Raw genomic sequence first — 24909 nt, 5'->3', positions numbered from 1 at the left:
GATCCCTTTGTTTCCTGATGAGTAGGGCTGGTGTTGGATTTGGCATATAATCACAGGTTGGTCCCATTGCTGCCTGTTCAGGAGGGGTGGTGTTGGCATTGGGATATAATCATAGGCTGATCCATTTGCTGACAGTTCAGCAGGTGTGATGTTGGCGTCAGGATATAATCACAGGCTTATCAATTTGCTGCCTGTACAGAAGGGATAATGTTGCAAGCGGATATAATCGCAGGCAGATACATTTGCTGCCTGTTCACCAGGGGTGGTGTTGGCTTGTGGGTATAATTGCAGGCAGACTCCTTTGCTGCCTGTTCTGGAGGAGATATGTTGGCTATGGGATATAATCGCAGGCAGATGCCTTTGCTGCCTGTTCAGGCAGGGTGGTGTTGGCAGGGGGATATAATCGCAGCACATCCCATTGCTGGCTGTTCAGGAGGGGTAGTGTTCGAAAGACGATATAATCACAGGCAGATCCCTTTGCTGCCTGTTCAGCAGGGGCGGTGTTGGCGAGGGGAATTAATTGAAGGAAGATAGATCACTTTGCTGCCTATTCAGGAGGGAAAGTGTTGGCAAGGGGAAAAAATCGCATGTAGATCCATTTGCTGCCTGTTCAGCAGGGGTGGTGTTGGCAAGGGGAAATAATCACAGGCAGAGCCCTTTGTTGTCTGATTTGGAGGGGTGTTGTTGGCATCGTGATATAATCACAGGCTGGTCCAGTTGCTGCCTGTTCTAGAGGGGTGGTGTCGGCATTGGTATATAATCGCAGGCAGATCCCTTTGCTGCCTGTTCAGGAGGAGTAGTGTTGGCAAGGGGATATGTTGTCAAGGGGATATAATCGCAGGCAGATCCCTTTGCTGCCTGTTCAGGAGGGATGGTGTTGGCAGGGGATGTAATCGCAGGCAGAACCCTCTCCTGCCTGTTCAGAGGGGTAGTGTTCTTTGCACGGGGAAATATCACAGGCTGATTCATTGGCTGCCTGTTCAGGAGTGGTGTTGACAAGGGGATATAGTCGCAGGGAGATCCCTTTGCTGCCTGTTCTGGAGAGATGGTGTTGGCAAGGGGATACAATCACAGGCAGATTCCTTTGCTGCCTGTTAGGAGGGGTGGCGTTGGCATCAGGATATAATCACAGGCTGATCCCTGTGCTGCCTGTTCAGGAGGGGTGTTGGCATCGGGCTATAATCACAGGCTGCTCCCGTTGCTGACTGTTCAGGAGGGATGGTCTTGGCATGGGGATATAATCACAGACTGATCCCTTTGCCGCCTGTTCATGAGGGGTGGTGTTGGCATCAGGATATAATCAAAGGCTGATCCCTGTGCTGCCTGTTCAGGAGGGGTGTTGTTGGCATCGGGCTAACATCACAGGCTGGTCCCGTTGCTGCCTGTTCAGGAGGGGTGGTCTTGGCATCGGGATATAATCACAGGCTGATCCTGTTGCCGCCTGTTCAGGAGGGGTGGCGTTGGCATCGGGATATAATCACAGGATGATCCCTGTGTTGCCTGTTCAAGAGAGGTGTTATTGGCATCAGACTATCATCACAGTCTGATCCATTGCTGCCTGTTCAGGAGGGGTAGTCTTGGCAATGGGATATAATCACAGGCAGATACATTTCCTGTCTGTTCAGCAAGGGTGGTGTTGGCAGGGGAGTATAATTGCAGGCAGATCCCTTTGCTGCCTGTTCAGGAGGGGTGGGGTTCGAAAGACAATATAATTGCAGGCAGATCCCTTTGCTGCCTGTACAGGAGGAGTAGTGTTGGCAAGGGGATATACTTTGCAGGCAGATCCCTTTGCTGCCTGTACAGGAGGAGTAGTGTTGACAAGGGGACATAATCGCAGGCAGATCCCTTTGCTGCCTGTTCAGCAGGGGTGGTGTTGGCAGGGGATAACATCACAAGCAGATACCTTTGTTGCCTGATTAGGAGGGGTGGCGTTGGCATCAGGATATAATCACAGGCTGATCCCTGTGCTGCCTGTTCAGGAGGGGTGTTGGCATCGGGCTATAATCACAGGCTGGTCCCGTTGCTGCCTGTTCAGGAGGGATGGTCTTGGCATTAGGATATAATCACAGGCTGATCGCTTTGCCGCCTGTTCAGGAGTGGTGGTGTTGGCATTGGGATATAGACACAGGCTGATCCCTGTGCTGCCTGTTCAGGAGGGGTGTTGTTGGCATTGGGCTAACATCACAGGCTGGTCCCGTTGCTGCCTGTTCAGGAGGGGTGGTGTTGGCATCGGGATATAATCACAGGCTGATCCTGTTGCCGACTGTTCAGGAGGGGTGGTGTTGGCATCGGGATATAATCACAGGCTGATCACTGTCTTGCCTGTTCAGGAGGGGTGTTGTTGGCATCGGGCTATCATCACAGGCTGATCCATTTGCCGCCTGTTCAGGAGGGGTGGTGTTGGCAGGGGGGTATAATTGCAGGCAGATCCCTTTGCTGCCTGTTCAGGAGGGGTAGGGTTCGAAAGACGATATAATTGCAGGCAGATCCCTTTGCTGTCTGTTCAGGAGGAGTAGTGTTGGCAAGGGGATATAGTTTGCAGGCAGACCCCTTTGCTGCCTGTTCGGGAGGAGTAGTGTTGACAAGGGGACATAATCGCAGGCAGATCCCTTTGCTGCCTGTTCCGCAGAGGTGGTGTTGGCAGGGGATAACATCACAGGCAGATCCCTTTGTTGCCTGATTAGGAGGGGTGGCGTTGGCATCAGGATATAATCACAGGCTGATCCATGTGCTGCCTGTTGAGGAGGGGTGTTGGCATCGGGCTATAATCACAGGCTGGTCCCGTTACTGCCTGTTCAAGAGGGATGGTCTTGGCATGAGGATATAATCACAGCCTGATCCCTTTGCCGCCTGTTCAGGAGGGGTGGTGTTGGCCTCGGGATATAATCACAGGCTGATCCTTGTGCTGCTTGTTCAGGAGGGGTGTTGTTGGCATCGGGCTAACATCACAGGCTGGTCCCATTGCTGCCTGTTCAGGAGGGGTGGTGTTGGCATCGGGATGTAATCACAGGCTGATCCCGTTGCCGCCTGTTCAGGAGGGTTGGTGTTGGCCTCGGGATATAATCACAGGCTGATCCCTGTGTTGCCTGTTCAGGAGGGGTGTTGGCATCGGGCTAACATCACAGGCTGGTCCCGTTGCTGCCTGTTCAGGAGGGGTGGTGTTGGCATCGGGATATAATCACAGGCTGATCCCGTTGCCGCCTGTTCAGGAGGGGTGGTGTTGGCATCGGGATATAATCACAGGCTGATCCCTGTGTTGCCTGTTCAGGAGGGGTGTTGTTGGCATCGGGCTATCATCACAGGCTGATCCATTTGCTGCCAGTTCAGGAGGGGTAGTCTTGGCACTGGGATATAATCACAGGCAGATACATTTGCTGCCTGTTCAGCAGGGGTGGTGTTGGCAGGGGGGTATAATTGCAGGCAGATCCCTTTGGTGCCTGTTCAGGAGGGGGAGTGATCGAAAGACGATATAATTGCAGGCAGATCCCTTTGCTGCCTGTTCAGGAGGACTAGTTTTGTCAAGGGGATATAATCACAGGCAGATCCCTTTGCAGCCTGTTCAGCAGGGGTAGTGTTGGCAATGGACATAATCGCAGGCAGATCCCTTTGCTGCCTTTTCTGGAGAGATGGTGTAGACAATGGGATATAATCGCAAGCAGATCCCTTTGCTGCCTGTTCAGGCAGGATGGTGTTGGCAGGGGGATATAATCGCAGGCACATCCCATTTCTGCCTATTCAGGGTAGTGTTCGAAAGATGATATAATTGCAGGCAGATCCCTTTGATGCCTGTTCAGGAGGTGTAGTGTTGGCGTCGGGCTATCATCACAGGCTGATCCATTTGCTGCCTGTTCAGGAGGGGTAGTCTTGGCACTGGGAAATAATCACAGGCAGATACATTTGCTGCCTGTTCAGCAGGGGTGGTGTTGGCAGGGGGGTATAATTGCAGGCAGATCCCTTTGCTGCCTGTTCAGGAAGAGTAGTGTTTGCAAAGTGATATGTTGTCAAGGGGATATAATCACAGGCAGATCCCTTTGCTGCCTGTTCAGCAGGGGTAGTGTTGGCAAGGGACATAATCGCAGGGAGATCCCTTTGCTGCCTGTTCTGCAGGGGTGGTGTTGGCAACAGGATATAATCGCAGGCAGATCCCTTTGCTGTGTTCAGGAGGGGTGGTGTTTGCAGGGGAATATAATGGCACGCAGATCTCTTTGCTGCCTGTTAGGATGAGTAGTGTTGGCAAGGTGATATGTTGTCAAGGAGATATAAACGCAGGCAGATCCCTTTGCTGCCTGTTCAGGAGGAGGAGTGTTGGCAAGTTGATATGTTGTCAAGGGGATATAATTGCAGGCAGATCCCTTTGCTGCCTGGTTAGGAGGGATCGTGTCTCAAGGGGATATAATCACAGCTAGATCCATTTGCTGCCTGATCAGGAGGTGTGGTGTTGGCAATGGGATATAATCGCAGGCTGATCCCTTTGCTTCCTATTCTGGAGGGGTCGTGTCTGCAGGTGATATAATCACAAGCAGATCCCTGTGTTGCCTAATTAGTAGGGGTGGTGTTGGCATCGAGATATAATCACAGGCTGATCCCTTTGCTGCCTGGTCAGGAGGGGTGGTGTTGGCATCAGGATATAATCACAGGCTGATCCCTTTGCCGCCTGTTCAGGAGAAGTGATGTTGGCATCGGGATATAATCACAGGCTGATCCATTTGCTGCCTGTTCAGGAGGGGTGGTCTTGGCATTGGGATATAATCACAGCTGATCCATTTGCTGCCTGTTCAGAAGGGATTATGTTGCAAGCGGATATAATCGCAGGCAGATACATGTGCTGCCTGTTCAGCAATGGGTGGTGTTGGCAGGGGGATATAATTGCAGGCAGAACCCTTTGCTGCCTGTTCAGGAGGGGATATGTTGGCAAGGGGATATAATCGCAGGCAGATGCCTTTGCTGCCTGTTCAGGCAGGGTGGTGTTGGCAGGGGGATATAATTACAGGCACAACCCATTGCTGCCTGTTCAGGAGGGGTAGTGTTCAAAAGACAATATAATTGCATGCAGATCCCTTTTCTGCCTGTTCAGGAGGAGTAGTGTTGGCAAGGGGATATCATCTCAGGCAGATCCTTCTTCTGCCTGTTCAGGAGGAGTAGTGTTGGCAAGGATATATAATCGCAGGCAGATCCTTTTGCTGCTTGTTCGGGGGGAACCTAGCGAGAATGTGCATGCTCCACGGTTATTAAAAAGGTTCCACCGTAATCACCCAAACAAACCAGGACCAATGGGTGGATCAGCCATTAGGGGGGATTTGGGGGGGAGTGCTGTCATGGTGCAGGCACCCAAAACCCTGAAACTGGTGGGGCCATCCCGAACTTTGGCCCCCTTGTGGGCTTATCAGGCCCCAGCCAGGCTCACCTGGACTCATGAAGGTGCTAGTTACATGGTTCATTAACTTTGCTCAGAGAGGCTGAGCCATTCAGTTCAGGGTGTGGCCTGGAACTACTTTACCTGAGAGAAGGGATACGGAGAAGAGGAACATTTTCTTGGAACTACTTGCAAGGCTATTTAAACTGCACCCAACAATCTGAACACGCTTCGCGTTATTCTGCACTCCTGCAGCGTAACGCTCACCGTATCAGATGAGTTCTTGCTTCCTTCTGCCACGCCCGTCCAGAGTCTTCCATCCATCAGCACCTGCGAACAGAGAATAACAGGAGTTATTTAAGCATCGAAGGCCTTACCTGCAGTACATCCAGATCTCATCTCCTGCTTTCCCACGGACCGCCGCATCTGCAGAACAAAACGAAAAGCACCCTCTCGGGTAGCTACTCATCAGATCGGCCCGCTCCAGGTACTTCATCGGACAGTTCTTCACTCAGCAGCGCGCCGCAGCTCGACACCGCCACATGGATCTTCTATTCTTCTTCCTGGACTCACGCCGTACCTGCTGAACAGAAAAGGACAAACAGCTTAGTCGCATGTAGCAAAGGAAAGCTACAGAGGTGAACATTTGCGTGCCCAGCACAGCGCTATACTTACCGGCAGGAATCCTGAGCATCATTGTCAGGAGGTTCATCCATCATCCAAAGGTCGCTTAACGCTGCACCTGTAAGGCAATAATGGACATTAGTTATCTTGAACAGAAAGACTTAAAGGCAGTCATTCCATGCAGTTATTGGAATAGAGACTTACCCGCTTACTCCCGGGCCTTCTACTTCAGCAACTTCCTTCGGATCAGTGACGTAACTCGGTCCAGGAAAGACTGTGAACCGCGCCCCTGCCAGATTGTGCAGGACGGAGAGCTCACCCTTTCAAAAACAGAGGTGAGCCAGAAGAAGTGAAGGATAGACCGGAAGGAGGTGAAACCACTGACCAGCTCCCTTTGGAAGCTAATATCTTGTTTCGACTTGCAGGCTAACATCTCCTGAAGCAAGGACTAAGGGGAGACGCAAGCTAGCATCACCAGCCAAGCAGAGCAGCATCAGGACAGACAACACCCTACGCACACGAGCACGCCCCCGTGGAGACCAGGTGAGCGTGACAGTAGTGTTGGCAAGGGTATATAATCGCAGGCAGATACCTTTGCTGCCTGTTCAGGTGGGGTTGTGTTTACAGTGGATATAATCGCAGGTAGATCCCTTGGCTGCTTGTTCAGCAGGAGTGGTATAATCGCAGGCAGATCCCTTTGCGGTCTGTTCAGGAGGGGTGGCGTTGGCAAGGGGATATAATGGCAGGCTGATCCATTTGCTGCCTGTTCAGCAGGGGTAGTGTTGGCAAGGGGACATAATCACAGGCAGATCCCATTGCTGCCTGTTCTGGAGGGATGGTGTTGTTAAGGGGATATAACTGCAGCAGAACCCTTTGCTGCCTGTTCAGGTGGGGTGGTGTTGGCAAGGGGATATAATCACAGGCAGATCCCTCTGCTGACAGTTCAGCAGGGGTGGTGTTGGCAGGGGAATTTAATCGCAGGCATATCACTGTGCTGCCTAATTCGGAGGGGTGTTGTTGGCATCGGGATATAATTCCAGGCTGATCCATTTGCTGCCTGTTCAGCAGGGGTAGTGTTGGCAAGGGGACATAATCACAGGCAGATCCCATTGCTGCCTGTTCTAGAGGGATGGTGTTGGCAAGGGGATATACTTGCAGGCAGATCCCTTTGCTGCCAGTTCACCAGGGGTGGTGTTGGCAAGGGGATATAATCGCAGGCAGATGCCTTTGCTGCCTGTTCTGCAGGGGTGGTGTTGGCAAGGGGATATAATCGCAGGCAGATGCCTTTGCTGCCCGTTCACCAGGGGTGGTGTTGGCAAGGGGATATAATCGCAGGCAGATGCCTTTGCTGCCTGTTCAGGCAGGGTGGTGTTGGCAGGGGGATATAATCGCAAGCACATCCCATTGCTGCCTGTTCAGGAGGGTTAGTGTTCGAAAGACGATGTAATCACAGGCAGATCGCTTTGCTGCCTAATTAGAAGGGGTGGTGTTGCCATCGGGATATAATCACAGGCTGATCCCTGTGCTGCCTGTTCAGGAGGGGTGTTGTTGGCATCGGGCTATAATCACAGGCTGGTCCTTTTGCTGCCTGTTCACCAGGGGTGGTGTTGGCATCAGGATATAATCACAGGCTGATCCATTTGCTGCCTGTTCAGAAGGGGTGTTGTTGGCAGGGGGGTATAATTGCAGGCAGAGCCCTTTGCTGCCTGTTTAGGAGGGGATATGTTGGCAAGGGGATATAATCGCAGGCAGAGGCCTTTGCTGCCTGTTCAGGCAGGGTGGTGTTGGCAGGGGGATATAATCGCAGGCACATCCCATTGCTGCCTGTTCAGGAGGGGTAGTGTTCGAAAGATGATGTAATCACAGGCAGAACCCTTTTCTGCCTGTTAGGAGGGATGGTGTTGGCAGGGGGATATAATCGCATGCAGATCCCTTTGCTGCCTGTTCAGGAGTAGTAGTGTTGGCAAGGGGATATAGTTGTAGGCAGATCCCTTTGGTGCCTGTTCAGGAGCAGTAGTGTTGGCAAAGTGATATGTTGTCAACGGGATTAAATAGCAGGCAGATCCCTTTGCTGCCTGTTCCGGTGGGGTCGTGTTCACAGGGGATATAATCACAGGTAGATCCCTTCGCTACTTGTTCAGCAGGGGTTGCTTGGCATCGGGATACAATCACAGGCGGATCCATTTGAAGCCTTTGTAGGAGGGGTGGTGTTGGCATCGGGATATAATCACAGACTGGTCACTTTGCGGCCTGTTTAGGCAGAGTAGTGTTGGTAAGGGGATATAATCGCAGGCAGATCCCGTTGCTGCCTGTTCTGGAGGGGTGGTTTTGGCAACAGGATATAATCGCAGGAAGAACCCTTTGCTGCCTGTTCTGGAGGGATGGTGTTGGAAAGGGGATATAACTGCAGGCAGATCCCGTTGCTGCCTGTTCAGGAGGGGTGGTGTTGGCAGGGGAATACAATCACAGGCAGATCCCTTTGCTGCCTAATTAGGAGGGGTGTTGTTGGCATCGGGACATAATCGCAGGCAGATCCCTTTGCTGCCTGTTCTGGAGGGATGGTCTTGGCAAGGGGATATAATTGCAGGCAGATCCCATTGCTGCCTGTTCAGGAGAGGTGTTGTTGGTAAGGGGATATAATCACAGGCAGATCCCTTTGCTGCCTGTTCACCAGTGTGGTGTTGGCAGGGGATAAAATCGCAGGCAGATCCCTTTGTTGCCTGATCAGTAGGGCTGGTGTTGGCATTGGCATATAATCACAGGCTGATCCCTGTGCTACCTGTTCAGGAGGGGTGATGTTGGCATTGGGATATAATCATAGGCGGATCCATTTGCTGACAGTTCAGCAGGGGTGGTGTTGGCGTCAGGATATAATCACAGGCTGATCCCTGTGCTGCCTGTTCAAGAGGGATGGTCTTGGCATGAGGATATAATCACAGGCTGATCCCTTTGCCGCCTGTTCAGGAGGGGTGGTGTTGGCCTCGGGATATAATCACAGGCTGATCCTTGTGCTCCTTGTTCAGGAGGGGTGTTGTTGGCATCGGGCTAACATCACATGCTGGTCCCGTTGCTGCCTGTTCAGGAGGGGTGGTATTGGCATCGGGATATAATCACAGGCTGATCCCGTTGCCGCCTGTTCAGGAGGGGTGGTGTTGGCATCGGGATATAATCACTGGCTGATCCCTTTGCCGCCTGTTCAGGAGGGGTGGTGTTGGCATCGGGATATAATCACAGGCTGATCCCTGTGTTGCCTGTTCAGGAGGGGTGTTGTTGGCATTGGGCTATCATCACAGGCTGATCCATTTGCTGCCTGTTCAGGAGGGGTAGTCTTGGCATTGGGATATAATCACAGGCAGATCCCTTTGCTGCCTGTTCTGGAGGGATGGTGTAGGCAAGGGGATATAATCACAAGCAGATCCCTTTGCTGCCTGTTCAGGCAGGATGGTGTTGGCAGGGGGATATAATCGCAGACACATCCCATTTCTGCCTATTCAGGGTAGTGTTCGAAAGATGATATAATTGCAGGCAGATCCCTTTGATGCCTGTTCAGGAGGTGTAGTGTTGGCGTCGGGCTATCATCACAGGCTGATCCATTTGCTGCCTGTTCAGGAGGGGTGGTGTTGGCAGGGGGGTATAATTGCAGGCAGATCCCTTTGCTGCCTGTTCAGGAGGAGTAGTGTTTGCAAGGTGATATGTTGTCAAGGGGATATAATCACAGGCAGATCCCTTTGCGGCCTGTTCAGCAGGGGTAGTGTTGGCAATGGACATAATCGCAGGCAGATCCCTTTGCTGCCTGTTCAGCAGGGGTAGTGTTTGCAGGGGAATATAATGGCAGGCAGATCTCTTTGCTGCCTGTTAGGATGAGTAGTGTTGGCAAGGTGATATGTTGTCAAGGAGATATAAACGCAGGCAGATCCCTTTGCTGCCTAGTTAGGAGGGATCGTGTCTCAAGGGGATATAATCACAGGTATATCCATTTGCTGCCTGATCAGGAGGTGTGGTGTTGGCAATGGGATATAATCGCAGGCTGATCCCTTTGCTGCCTATTCTGGAGGGGTCGTGTCTGCAGGGGATATAATCACAGGCTGATCCCTTTGCAGCCTGTTCAGGAGGGGTGGTCTTGGCATCAGGATATAATCACAGGCTGATCAATTTGCTGACAGTTCAGGAGGGGTGTTCTTGGCACCGGGGTATAATCACAGCTGATCCATTTGCTGCCTGTTCAGAAGGGATTATGTTGCAAGCGGATATAATCGCTGGCAGATACATGTGCTGCCTGTTCAGTAGGGGGTGGTGTTGGCAGGGGGATATAATTGCAGGCAGAAACCTTTACTGCCTGTTCAGGAGGGGATATGTTGGCAAGTGGATATAATCACAGGCAGATGCCTTTGCTGCCTGTTCAGGCAGGGTGGTGTTGGCAGGGGGATATAATTACAGGCACAACCCATTGCTGCCTGTTCAGGAGGGGTAGTGTTCAAAAGACAATATAATTGCATGCAGATCCCTTTTCTGCCTGTTCAGGAGGAGTAGTGTTGGCAAGGGGATATCATCTCAGGCAGATCCTTCATCTGCTTGTTAGGAGTGGTGGTGTTGGCAAGTGGATATAATGACAGGCAGATCCCTTTGCTGCCTGTTCAGGAGGAGTAGTGATGGCAAGGGTATATAATCGCAGGCAGATCCCTTTGCTGCTTGTTTGGGGGGAACCTAGCGAGAATATGCTTGCTCCAAGGTTATTAAAAAGGTTCCACCGTAATCACCCAAACAAACTAGGACCAATGGGTGGATCAGCCATTAGGGGGGGTTTGGGAAGGAGTGCTGTCATGGTGCAGGCACCCAAAACCCTGAAACTGGTGGGGCCATCCCGAACTTTGGCCCCAGCCAAGCTCACCTGGACTCGGCGCCAGGCTCATGGAGGTGCTAGTTACATGGTTCATTAACTTCGCTCAGAGAGGCTGAGCCATTCAGTTCAGGGTGTGGCCTGGAACTACTTTACCTGAGAGAAGGGATACGGAGAAGAGGAACATTTTCTTGGAACTACTTGCAAGGCTATTTAAACCGCACCCAACAATCTGAACACGCTTCGCGTTATTCTGCACTCCTGCAGCGTAACGCTCAGCGTATCAGATGATTTCTTGCTTCCTTCTGCCACGCCCGTCCAGAGTCTTCCATCCATCAGCACCTGCGAACAGAGAATAACAGGAGTTATTTAAGCATCGAAGGCCTTACCTGCAGTACATCCAGATCTCATCTCCTGCTTTCCCACGGACCGCCGCATCTACAGAACAGAACGAAAAGCACCCTCTCGGGTAGCTACTCATCAGATCGGCCCGCTCAAGCAACTTCATCGGACAGTTCTTCACTCAGCAGCGCGCCGCAGCTCGACACCGCCACACGGATCTTCTATTCTTCTTCCTGGACTCACGCCGTACCTGCTGAACAGAAAAGGACAAACAGGTTAGTCGCATGTAGCAAAGGAAAGCTACAGAGGCGAACATTTGCGTGCCCAGCACAGCGCTATACTTACCGGCAGGAATCCTGAGCATCATTGTCAGGAGGTTCATCCATCATCCAAAGGTCGCTTAACGCTGCACCTGTAAGGCAATAACGGACATTAGTTATCTTGAACAGAAAGACTTAAAGGCAGTCATTCCATGCAGTTATTGGAATAGAGACTTACCTGCTTACTCCCGGGCCTTCTACTTCAGCAACTTCCTTCGGATCAGTGACGTAACTCGGTCCAGGAAAGACTGTGAACCGCGCCCCTGCCAGATTGTGCAGGACGGAGAGCTCACCCATTCAAAAACAGAGGTGAGCCAGAAGAAGTGAAGGATAGACCGGAAGGAGGTGAAACCACTGACCAGCTCCCTTTGGAAGCTAATATCTTGTTTCGACTTGCAGGCTAAAATCTCCTGAAGCAAGGACTAAGGGGAGACGCAAGCTAGCATCACCAGCCAAGCGGAGCAGCATCAGGACAGACAACACGCTACGCACACGAGCACGCCCCCGTGGAGACCAGGTGAGCGTGACAGTAGTGTTGGCAAGGGTATATAATTGCAGGCAGATGCCTTTGCTGCCTGTTCAGGTGGGGTTGTGTTTACAGTGGATATAATCGCAGGTAGATCCCTTGGCTGCTTGTTCAGCAGGAGTGGTTTTGGCAGAGTGATATAATCGCAGGCAGATAGATCCCTTTGCGGTCTGTTCAGGAGGGGTGGTGCTGGCAAGGGGATATAATGGCAGGCTGATCCATTTGCTGCCTGTTCAGCAGGGGTAGTGTTGGCAAGGGGACATAATCACAGAAAGATCCCATTGCTGCCTGTTCTGGAGGGATGGTGTTGTTAAGGGGATATAACTGCAGGCAGAACCCTTTGCTGCCTGTTCAGGCGGGGTGGTGTTGGCAAGGGGATATAATCACAGGCAGATCCCTCTGCTGACGGTTCAGCAGGGGTGGTGTTGGCAGGGGAATATAATCGCAGGCAGATCACTGTGCTGCCTAATTGGGAGGGGTGTTGTTGGCATCGGGATATAATCACAGGCTGATCACGTGGGTGCCTGTTCAGAATGGGTGGTGTTGGCATCGGGACATAATCGCAGGCAAATGCCTTTGCTGCCTGTTCTAGAGGGATGGTGTTGGCAAGGGGATATACTTGCAGGCAGATCCCTTTGCTGCCTGTTCAGGAGAGGTGGTGTTGGCAAGGGGATATATTCACAGGCAGATCCCTTTGCTGCCTGTTCACCAGGGGTGGTGTTGGCAAGGGGATATAATCGCAGGCAGATGCCGTTGCTGCCTGTTCAGGCAGGGTGGTGTTGGCAAGGGGATATAATCGCAAGCACATCCCATTGCTGCCTGTTCAGGAGGGTTAGTGTTCGAAAGACGATGTAATCACAGGCAGATCGCTTTGCGGCCTAATTAGAAGGGGTGATGTTGGCATCGGGATATTATCACGCGCTGATCCCGTTGGTGCCTGTTCACCGGGGGTGGTGTTGGCAGGGGATAAAATCGCAGGCAGATCCCTTTGCTGCCTGATTAGGAGGGGTGGTGTTGCCATCGGGATATAATCACAGGCTGATCCCTGTGCTGCCTGTTCAGGAGGGGTGTTGTTGGCATCGGGCTATAATCACAGGCTGGTCCTTTTGCTGCCTGTTCAGGAGTGGTGGTATTGGCATCAGGATATAATCACAGGCTGATCAATTTCTTGACAGTTCAGGACGGGTGGCCTTGGCACCGGGGTATAATCACAGGCTGATCCATTTGCTGCCTGTTCACCAGGGGTGGTGTTGGAATCAGTATATAATCACAGGCTGATCCATTTGCTGCCTGTTCAGAAGGGGTGTTGTTGACAGGGGGGTATAATTGCAGGCAGAGCCCTTTGCTGCCTGTTTAGGAGGGGATATGTTGGCAAGGGGATATAATCGCAGGCAGAGGCCTTTGCTGCCTGTTCAGGCAGGGTGGTGTTGGCAGGGGGATATAATCGCAGGCACATCCCATTGCTGCCTGTTCAGGGGGGGTAGTGTTCGAAAGATGATATAATCACAGGCAGATCCCTTTTCTGCCTGTTAGGAGGAGTAGTGTTGGCAAGGGGATATAATCGCATGCAGATCCCTTTGCTGCCTGTTAAGGAGGAGTAGTGTTGGCAAGGGGATATAATCGCAGGCAGATCCTTCTGCTGATGGTTCAGGAGTAGTAGTGTTGGCAAGGGGATATAGTTGTAGGCAGATCCCTTTGGTGCCTGTTCAGGAGCAGTAGTGTTGGCAAAGTGATATGTTGTCAACGGGATAAAATTGCAGGCAGATCCCTTTGCTGCCTGTTCAGGTGGGGTCGTGTTCACAGGGGATATAATCACAGGTAGATCCCTTCGCTGCTTGTTAAGCAGGGGTTGCTTGGCATAGGGATACAATCACAGGCGGATCCATTTGAAGCCTTTGTAGGAGGGGTGGTGTTGGCATCGGGATATAATCATAGACTGGTCACTTTGCGGCCTGTTTAGGCAGAGTAGTGTTGGTAAGGGGATATAATGGCAGGCAGATCCCTTTGCTGCCTGATCAGGAGGTCTGGTGTTGGCAAGGGGATATAATCACAGGCAGATCCCGTTGCTGCCTGTTCTGGAGGGGTGGTTTTGGCAACAGGATATAATCGCAGGAAGAACCCTTTGCTGTCTGTTCTGGAGGGATGGTGTTGGCAAGGGGATATAACTGCAGGCAGATCCCGTTGCTGCCTGTTCAGGAGGGGTGGTGTTGGTAGGGGAATATAATCACAGGCAGATCCCTTTGCTGCCTAATTAGGAGGGGTGTTGTTGGCATCGGGATATAATCACAAGCTGATCCCGTTGGTGCCTGTTCAGGAGGGGTGGTGTTGGCATCGGGACATAATCGCAGGCAGATCTGATGGTCTTGGCAAGGGGATATAATTGCAGGCAGATCCCTTTGCTGCCTGTTCACCAGGGTGGTGTTGGCAGGGGATAAAATCGCAGGCAGATCCCTTTGTTTCCTGATGAGTAGGGCTGGTGTTGGATTTGGCATATAATCACAGGTTGGTCCCATTGCTGCCTGTTCAGGAGGGGTGGTGTTGGCATTGGGATATAATCATAGGCTGATCCATTTGCTGACAGTTCAGCAGGTGTGATATTGGCGTCAGGATATAATCACAGGCTTATCAATTTGCTGCCTGTACAGAAGGGATAATGTTGCAAGCGGATATAATCGCAGGCAGATACATTTGCTGCCTGTTCACCAGGGGTGGTGTTGGCTTGTGGGTATAATTGCAGGCAGACTCCTTTGCTGCCTGTTCTGGAGGAGATATGTTGGCTATGGGATATAATCGCAGGCAGATGCCTTTGCTGCCTGTTCAGGCAGGGTGGTGTTGGCAGGGGGATATAATCGCAGCACATCCCATTGCTGGCTGTTCAGGAGGGGTAGTGTTCGAAAGACGATATAATCACAGGCAGATCCCTTTGCTGCCTGTTCAGCAGGGGCGGTGTTGGCGAGGGGAATTAATTGAAGGAAGATAGATCACTTTGCTGCCTATTCAGGAGGGAAAGTGTTGGCAAGGGGAAAAAATCGCATGTAGATCCATTTGCTGCCTGTTCAGCAGGGGTGGTGTTGGCAAGGGGAAATAATCACAGGCAGAGCCCTTTGTTGTCTGATTTGGAGGGGTGTTGTTGGCATCGTGATATAATCACAGGCTGGTCCAGTTGCTGCCTGTTCTAGAGGGGTGGTGTCGGCATTGGTATATAATCGCAGGCAGATCCCTTTGCTGCCTGTTCAGGAGGAGTAGTGTTGGCAAGGGGATATGTTGTCAAGGGGATATAATCGCAGGCAGATCCCTTTGCTGCCTGTTCAGGAGGGATGGTGTTGGCAGGGGATGTAATCGCAGGCAGAACCCTCTCCTGCCTGTTCAGAGGGGTAGTGTTCTTTGCACGGGGAAATATCACAGGCTGATTCATTGGCTGCCTGTTCAGGAGTGGTGTTGACAAGGGGATATAGTCGCAGGGAGATCCCTTTGCTGCCTGTTCTGGAGAGATGGTGTTGGCAAGGGGATACAATCACAGGCAGATTCCTTTGCTGCCTGTTAGGAGGGGTGGCGTTGGCATCAGGATATAATCACAGGCTGATCCCTGTGCTGCCTGTTCAGGAGGGGTGTTGGCATCGGGCTATAATCACAGGCTGCTCCCGTTGCTGACTGTTCAGGAGGGATGGTCTTGGCATGGGGATATAATCACAGACTGATCCCTTTGCCGCCTGTTCATGAGGGGTGGTGTTGGCATCAGGATATAATCAAAGGCTGATCCCTGTGCTGCCTGTTCAGGAGGGGTGTTGTTGGCATCGGGCTAACATCACAGGCTGGTCCCGTTGCTGCCTGTTCAGGAGGGGTGGTCTTGGCATCGGGATATAATCACAGGCTGATCCTGTTGCCGCCTGTTCAGGAGGGGTGGCGTTGGCATCGGGATATAATCACAGGATGATCCCTGTGTTGCCTGTTCAAGAGAGGTGTTATTGGCATCAGACTATCATCACAGTCTGATCCATTGCTGCCTGTTCAGGAGGGGTAGTCTTGGCAATGGGATATAATCACAGGCAGATACATTTCCTGTCTGTTCAGCAAGGGTGGTGTTGGCAGGGGAGTATAATTGCAGGCAGATCCCTTTGCTGCCTGTTCAGGAGGGGTGGGGTTCGAAAGACAATATAATTGCAGGCAGATCCCTTTGCTGCCTGTACAGGAGGAGTAGTGTTGGCAAGGGGATATACTTTGCAGGCAGATCCCTTTGCTGCCTGTACAGGAGGAGTAGTGTTGACAAGGGGACATAATCGCAGGCAGATCCCTTTGCTGCCTGTTCAGCAGGGGTGGTGTTGGCAGGGGATAACATCACAAGCAGATACCTTTGTTGCCTGATTAGGAGGGGTGGCGTTGGCATCAGGATATAATCACAGGCTGATCCCTGTGCTGCCTGTTCAGGAGGGGTGTTGGCATCGGGCTATAATCACAGGCTGGTCCCGTTGCTGCCTGTTCAGGAGGGATGGTCTTGGCATTAGGATATAATCACAGGCTGATCGCTTTGCCGCCTGTTCAGGAGTGGTGGTGTTGGCATTGGGATATAGACACAGGCTGATCCCTGTGCTGCCTGTTCAGGAGGGGTGTTGTTGGCATTGGGCTAACATCACAGGCTGGTCCCGTTGCTGCCTGTTCAGGAGGGGTGGTGTTGGCATCGGGATATAATCACAGGCTGATCCTGTTGCCGACTGTTCAGGAGGGGTGGTGTTGGCATCGGGATATAATCACAGGCTGATCCCTGTCTTGCCTGTTCAGGAGGGGTGTTGTTGGCATCGGGCTATCATCACAGGCTGATCCATTTGCCGCCTGTTCAGGAGGGGTGGTGTTGGCAGGGGGGTATAATTGCAGGCAGATCCCTTTGCTGCCTGTTCAGGAGGGGTAGGGTTCGAAAGACGATATAATTGCAGGCAGATCCCTTTGCTGTCTGTTCAGGAGGAGTAGTGTTGGCAAGGGGATATAGTTTGCAGGCAGACCCCTTTGCTGCCTGTTCGGGAGGAGTAGTGTTGACAAGGGGACATAATCGCAGGCAGATCCCTTTGCTGCCTGTTCCGCAGAGGTGGTGTTGGCAGGGGATAACATCACAGGCAGATCCCTTTGTTGCCTGATTAGGAGGGGTGGCGTTGGCATCAGGATATAATCACAGGCTGATCCATGTGCTGCCTGTTGAGGAGGGGTGTTGGCATCGGGCTATAATCACAGGCTGGTCCCGTTACTGCCTGTTCAAGAGGGATGGTCTTGGCATGAGGATATAATCACAGCCTGATCCCTTTGCCGCCTGTTCAGGAGGGGTGGTGTTGGCCTCGGGATATAATCACAGGCTGATCCTTGTGCTGCTTGTTCAGGAGGGGTGTTGTTGGCATCGGGCTAACATCACAGGCTGGTCCCATTGCTGCCTGTTCAGGAGGGGTGGTGTTGGCATCGGGATGTAATCACAGGCTGATCCCGTTGCCGCCTGTTCAGGAGGGTTGGTGTTGGCCTCGGGATATAATCACAGGCTGATCCCTGTGTTGCCTGTTCAGGAGGGGTGTTGGCATCGGGCTAACATCACAGGCTGGTCCCGTTGCTGCCTGTTCAGGAGGGGTGGTGTTGGCATCGGGATATAATCACAGGCTGATCCCGTTGCCGCCTGTTCAGGAGGGGTGGTGTTGGCATCGGGATATAATCACAGGCTGATCCCTGTGTTGCCTGTTCAGGAGGGGTGTTGTTGGCATCGGGCTATCATCACAGGCTGATCCATTTGCTGCCAGTTCAGGAGGGGTAGTCTTGGCACTGGGATATAATCACAGGCAGATACATTTGCTGCCTGTTCAGCAGGGGTGGTGTTGGCAGGGGGGTATAATTGCAGGCAGATCCCTTTGGTGCCTGTTCAGGAGGGGGAGTGATCGAAAGACGATATAATTGCAGGCAGATCCCTTTGCTGCCTGTTCAGGAGGACTAGTTTTGTCAAGGGGATATAATCACAGGCAGATCCCTTTGCAGCCTGTTCAGCAGGGGTAGTGTTGGCAATGGACATAATCGCAGGCAGATCCCTTTGCTGCCTTTTCTGGAGAGATGGTGTAGACAATGGGATATAATCGCAAGCAGATCCCTTTGCTGCCTGTTCAGGCAGGATGGTGTTGGCAGGGGGATATAATCGCAGGCACATCCCATTTCTGCCTATTCAGGGTAGTGTTCGAAAGATGATATAATTGCAGGCAGATCCCTTTGATGCCTGTTCAGGAGGTGTAGTGTTGGCGTCGGGCTATCATCACAGGCTGATCCATTTGCTGCCTGTTCAGGAGGGGTAGTCTTGGCACTGGGAAATAATCACAGGCAGATACATTTGCTGCCTGTTCAGCAGGGGTGGTGTTGGCAGGGGGGTATAATTGCAGGCAGATCCCTTTGCTGCCTGTTCAGGAAGAGTAGTGTTTGCAAAGTGATATGTTGTCAAGGGGATATAATCACAGGCAGATCCCTTTGCTGCCTGTTCAGCAGGGGTAGTGTTGGCAAGGGACATAATCGCAGGGAGATCCCTTTGCTGCCTGTTCTGCAGGGGTGGTGTTGGCAACAGGATATAATCGCAGGCAGATCCCTTTGCTGTGTTCAGGAGGGGTGGTGTTTGCAGGGGAATATAATGGCACGCAGATCTCTTTGCTGCCTGTTAGGATGAGTAGTGTTGGCAAGGTGATATGTTGTCAAGGAGATATAAACGCAGGCAGATCCCTTTGCTGCCTGTTCAGGAGGAGGAGTGTTGGCAAGTTGATATGTTGTCAAGGGGATATAATTGCAGGCAGATCCCTTTGCTGCCTGGTTAGGAGGGATCGTGTCTCAAGGGGATATAATCACAGCTAGATCCATTTGCTGCCTGATCAGGAGGTGTGGTGTTGGCAATGGGATATAATCGCAGGCTGATCCCTTTGCTTCCTATTCTGGAGGGGTCGTGTCTGCAGGTGATATAATCACAAGCAGATCCCTGTGTTGCCTAATTAGTAGGGGTGGTGTTGGCATCGAGATATAATCACAGGCTGATCCCTTTGCTGCCTGGTCAGGAGGGGTGGTGTTGGCATCAGGATATAATCACAGGCTGATCCCTTTGCCGCCTGTTCAGGAGAAGTGATGTTGGCATCGGGATATAATCACAGGCTGATCCATTTGCTGCCTGTTCAGGAGGGGTGGTCTTGGCATTGGGATATAATCACAGCTGATCCATTTGCTGCCTGTTCAGAAGGGATTATGTTGCAAGCGGATATAATCGCAGGCAGATACATGTGCTGCCTGTTCAGCAATGGGTGGTGTTGGCAGGGGGATATAATTGCAGGCAGAACCCTTTGCTGCCTGTTCAGGAGGGGATATGTTGGCAAGGGGATATAATCGCAGGCAGATGCCTTTGCTGCCTGTTCAGGCAGGGTGGTGTTGGCAGGGGGATATAATTACAGGCACAACCCATTGCTGCCTGTTCAGGAGGGGTAGTGTTCAAAAGACAATATAATTGCATGCAGATCCCTTTTCTGCCTGTTCAGGAGGAGTAGTGTTGGCAAGGGGATATCATCTCAGGCAGATCCTTCTTCTGCCTGTTCAGGAGGAGTAGTGTTGGCAAGGATATATAATCGCAGGCAGATCCTTTTGCTGCTTGTTCGGGGGGAACCTAGCGAGAATGTGCATGCTCCACGGTTATTAAAAAGGTTCCACCGTAATCACCCAAACAAACCAGGACCAATGGGTGGATCAGCCATTAGGGGGGATTTGGGGGGGAGTGCTGTCATGGTGCAGGCACCCAAAACCCTGAAACTGGTGGGGCCATCCCGAACTTTGGCCCCCTTGTGGGCTTATCAGGCCCCAGCCAGGCTCACCTGGACTCATGAAGGTGCTAGTTACATGGTTCATTAACTTTGCTCAGAGAGGCTGAGCCATTCAGTTCAGGGTGTGGCCTGGAACTACTTTACCTGAGAGAAGGGATACGGAGAAGAGGAACATTTTCTTGGAACTACTTGCAAGGCTATTTAAACTGCACCCAACAATCTGAACACGCTTCGCGTTATTCTGCACTCCTGCAGCGTAACGCTCACCGTATCAGATGAGTTCTTGCTTCCTTCTGCCACGCCCGTCCAGAGTCTTCCATCCATCAGCACCTGCGAACAGAGAATAACAGGAGTTATTTAAGCATCGAAGGCCTTACCTGCAGTACATCCAGATCTCATCTCCTGCTTTCCCACGGACCGCCGCATCTGCAGAACAAAACGAAAAGCACCCTCTCGGGTAGCTACTCATCAGATCGGCCCGCTCCAGGTACTTCATCGGACAGTTCTTCACTCAGCAGCGCGCCGCAGCTCGACACCGCCACATGGATCTTCTATTCTTCTTCCTGGACTCACGCCGTACCTGCTGAACAGAAAAGGACAAACAGCTTAGTCGCATGTAGCAAAGGAAAGCTACAGAGGTGAACATTTGCGTGCCCAGCACAGCGCTATACTTACCGGCAGGAATCCTGAGCATCATTGTCAGTAGGTTCATCCATCATCCAAAGGTCGCTTAACGCTGCACCTGTAAGGCAATAATGGACATTAGTTATCTTGAACAGAAAGACTTAAAGGCAGTCATTCCATGCAGTTATTGGAATAGAGACTTACCCGCTTACTCCCGGGCCTTCTACTTCAGCAACTTCCTTCGGATCAGTGACGTAACTCGGTCCAGGAAAGACTGTGAACCGCGCCCCTGCCAGATTGTGCAGGACGGAGAGCTCACCCTTTCAAAAACAGAGGTGAGCCAGAAGAAGTGAAGGATAGACCGGAAGGAGGTGAAACCACTGACCAGCTCCCTTTGGAAGCTAATATCTTGTTTCGACTTGCAGGCTAACATCTCCTGAAGCAAGGACTAAGGGGAGACGCAAGCTAGCATCACCAGCCAAGCAGAGCAGCATCAGGACAGACAACACCCTACGCACACGAGCACGCCCCCGTGGAGACCAGGTGAGCGTGACAGTAGTGTTGGCAAGGGTATATAATCGCAGGCAGATACCTTTGCTGCCTGTTCAGGTGGGGTTGTGTTTACAGTGGATATAATCGCAGGTAGATCCCTTGGCTGCTTGTTCAGCAGGAGTGGTATAATCGCAGGCAGATCCCTTTGCGGTCTGTTCAGGAGGGGTGGCGTTGGCAAGGGGATATAATGGCAGGCTGATCCATTTGCTGCCTGTTCAGCAGGGGTAGTGTTGGCAAGGGGACATAATCACAGGCAGATCCCATTGCTGCCTGTTCTGGAGGGATGGTGTTGTTAAGGGGATATAACTGCAGCAGAACCCTTTGCTGCCTGTTCAGGTGGGGTGGTGTTGGCAAGGGGATATAATCACAGGCAGATCCCTCTGCTGACAGTTCAGCAGGGGTGGTGTTGGCAGGGGAATTTAATCGCAGGCATATCACTGTGCTGCCTAATTCGGAGGGGTGTTGTTGGCATCGGGATATAATTCCAGGCTGATCCATTTGCTGCCTGTTCAGCAGGGGTAGTGTTGGCAAGGGGACATAATCACAGGCAGATCCCATTGCTGCCTGTTCTAGAGGGATGGTGTTGGCAAGGGGATATACTTGCAGGCAGATCCCTTTGCTGCCAGTTCACCAGGGGTGGTGTTGGCAAGGGGATATAATCGCAGGCAGATGCCTTTGCTGCCTGTTCTGCAGGGGTGGTGTTGGCAAGGGGATATAATCGCAGGCAGATGCCTTTGCTGCCCGTTCACCAGGGGTGGTGTTGGCAAGGGGATATAATCGCAGGCAGATGCCTTTGCTGCCTGTTCAGGCAGGGTGGTGTTGGCAGGGGGATATAATCGCAAGCACATCCCATTGCTGCCTGTTCAGGAGGGTTAGTGTTCGAAAGACGATGTAATCACAGGCAGATCCCTGTGCTGCCTGTTCAGGAGGGGTGTTGTTGGCATCGGGCTATAATCACAGGCTGGTCCTTTTGCTGCCTGTTCACCAGGGGTGGTGTTGGCATCAGGATATAATCACAGGCTGATCCATTTGCTGCCTGTTCAGAAGGGGTGTTGTTGGCAGGGGGGTATAATTGCAGGCAGAGCCCTTTGCTGCCTGTTTAGGAGGGGATATGTTGGCAAGGGGATATAATCGCAGGCAGAGGCCTTTGCTGCCTGTTCAGGCAGGGTGGTGTTGGCAGGGGGATATAATCGCAGGCACATCCCATTGCTGCCTGTTCAGGAGGGGTAGTGTTCGAAAGATGATGTAATCACAGGCAGAACCCTTTTCTGCCTGTTAGGAGGGATGGTGTTGGCAGGGGGATATAATCGCATGCAGATCCCTTTGCTGCCTGTTCAGGAGTAGTAGTGTTGGCAAGGGGATATAGTTGTAGGCAGATCCCTTTGGTGCCTGTTCAGGAGCAGTAGTGTTGGCAAAGTGATATGTTGTCAACGGGATTAAATAGCAGGCAGATCCCTTTGCTGCCTGTTCCGGTGGGGTCGTGTTCACAGGGGATATAATCACAGGTAGATCCCTTCGCTACTTGTTCAGCAGGGGTTGCTTGGCATCGGGATACAATCACAGGCGGATCCATTTGAAGCCTTTGTAGGAGGGGTGGTGTTGGCATCGGGATATAATCACAGACTGGTCACTTTGCGGCCTGTTTAGGCAGAGTAGTGTTGGTAAGGGGATATAATCGCAGGCAGATCCCGTTGCTGCCTGTTCTGGAGGGGTGGTTTTGGCAACAGGATATAATCGCAGGAAGAACCCTTTGCTGTCTGTTCTGGAGGGATGGTGTTGGAAAGGGGATATAACTGCAGGCAGATCCCGTTGCTGCCTGTTCAGGAGGGGTGGTGTTGGCAGGGGAATACAATCACAGGCAGATCCCTTTGCTGCCTAATTAGGAGGGGTGTTGTTGGCATCGGGACATAATCGCAGGCAGATCCCTTTGCTGCCTGTTCTGGAGGGATGGTCTTGGCAAGGGGATATAATTGCAGGCAGATCCCATTGCTGCCTGTTCAGGAGAGGTGTTGTTGGTAAGGGGATATAATCACAGGCAGATCCCTTTGCTGCCTGTTCACCAGTGTGGTGTTGGCAGGGGATAAAATCGCAGGCAGATCCCTTTGTTGCCTGATCAGTAGGGCTGGTGTTGGCATTGGCATATAATCACAGGCTGATCCCTGTGCTACCTGTTCAGGAGGGGTGATGTTGGCATTGGGATATAATCATAGGCGGATCCATTTGCTGACAGTTCAGCAGGGGTGGTGTTGGCGTCAGGATATAATCACAGGCTTATCAATTTGCTGCCTGTACAGAAGGGATAATGTTGCAAGCGGATATAATCGCAGGCAGATACATTTGCTGCCTGTTCACCAGGGGTGGTGTTTGCTTGTGGGTATAATTGCAGGCAGACTCCTTTGCTGCCTGTTCTGGAGGAGATATGTTGGTATGGGATATAATCGCAGGCAGATGCCTTTGCTGCCTGTTCAGGCAGGGTGGTGTTGGCAGGGGGATATAATCGCAGCACATCCCATTTCTGGCTGTTCAGGAGGGGTAGTGTTCGAAAGATGATATAATCACAGGCAGATCCCTTTGCTGCCTGTTCAGCAGGGGCGGTGTTGGCAAGGGGAATCAATTGAAGGCAGATAGATCACTTTGCTGCCTGTTCAGGAGGGATGGTGTTGGCAGGGGATATAATCACAGGCAGATCCCTTTGCTGCCTGTTCAGGAGGGATGGTGTTGGCAGGGGATATAATCACAGGCAGATCCCTTTGCTGCCTGTTCAGGAGGGATGGTGTTGGCAGGGGATATAATCGCAGGCAGATCCTTTTGCTGCCTGTTCAGGGGTGGTGGTGTTCGTAAGGGAAAATAATCGCAGGCAAATCCCTTTGCTGCCCGTTCAGCAGGGGTGGTGTTGGCAGGGGATGTAATCGCAGGCAGATCCCTTTGCTGCCTGTTCAGGAGGGGTAGTGTTCTTTGCACAGGGAAATATCACAGGCTGATTCATTGGCTGCCTGTTCAGGAGTGGTGTTGCAAAGGGGATATAATCGCAGGGAGATCCCTTTGCTGCCTGTTCGGTGGGGGGGGGGGGGTGTTGGCAGGGGGATATAATCGCAGGCAGATCCCTTTGCTGCCTGTTCAGGAGGGATGGTGTTGGCAGAGGAATACAGGGAGGCAGAACATGAGCAGAGCTCAGGCGGCATGGGAGGTCTGGTGTAGGAAAGATCCTATCCAGCATTTTGGATACCACCCACATTCGTAGTTCAGTCCTACCTCAGCGCCACTGAGTGCAGTGTAATCTGGCAATTGATGCAAAAGAGGGCACCAACTCCTCCAGGCAGATGTCCCCTTTTGCGTTACAGTTTACAGCCAATAAACCATGGCTTGGATTTAGCTATAAATGGAGTGGGAGCCTCCCATTGTTATTGTATGCCTTTATTCATTTTGTGGTATTTATTTAGTGAGGGTTCTGGGGTGTTTTACCCAGAAATAATTAAAAAATAAAACAAGAGCCAACAGGAAAAACCTGGATCAAGTCCCATGCATTAGTGGGAACTGACCGTTGGATGATGGGAAAACCAGGGACAGGGCAAACATGTGGCGGGGGAGTGCCTACATGCAGGTGTGGTGATACGTGCAGGGTAGGTAGCGAGCAGGAGTCAGTAGTCAGAGCTCCTTTCTCATTGGGTGGTGGAGTTTAGATCTGATTTGATGGAGTGTATAGTGATTGTGTATTTAACATGGGGAAAGGGACTCCTAGTGGTGCAGGCAAGAACAGAATAGGCGTGGAAGCTAGAGGTGTCACAGGGTACTTGGGTGATGGCGAGATAGTGGAGAATACTGAAGTGGAGGATGTTTGTGTTGTGAGTAATTACTGTGTTCTATAGCACACTATTACTTGTATCCTGGTACTTACCACACTTAAGCTGCATAGCATCTGGTCCACATCTTTG

General features: G+C 51.8%; 1 protein-coding gene across 1 annotated transcript in view; it reads left to right on the top strand.

The window, feature by feature from the left end:
- LOC138452541 (uncharacterized) overlaps positions 1–24909 on the top strand; it is a 418730-nt gene that overhangs the window by 20335 nt on the left and 373486 nt on the right. The window lies entirely within an intron of this gene.

The sequence above is a fragment of the Ambystoma mexicanum genome, chromosome 4p (assembly GCF_040938575.1).
Source record: "Ambystoma mexicanum isolate Mex_15411 chromosome 4p, UKY_AmexF1_1, whole genome shotgun sequence".
Classification (NCBI taxonomy): domain Eukaryota; kingdom Metazoa; phylum Chordata; class Amphibia; order Caudata; family Ambystomatidae; genus Ambystoma; species Ambystoma mexicanum.
Note: the sequence above shows the minus strand (reverse complement) of the source record. Positions and strands in the feature narration are given on the sequence as shown.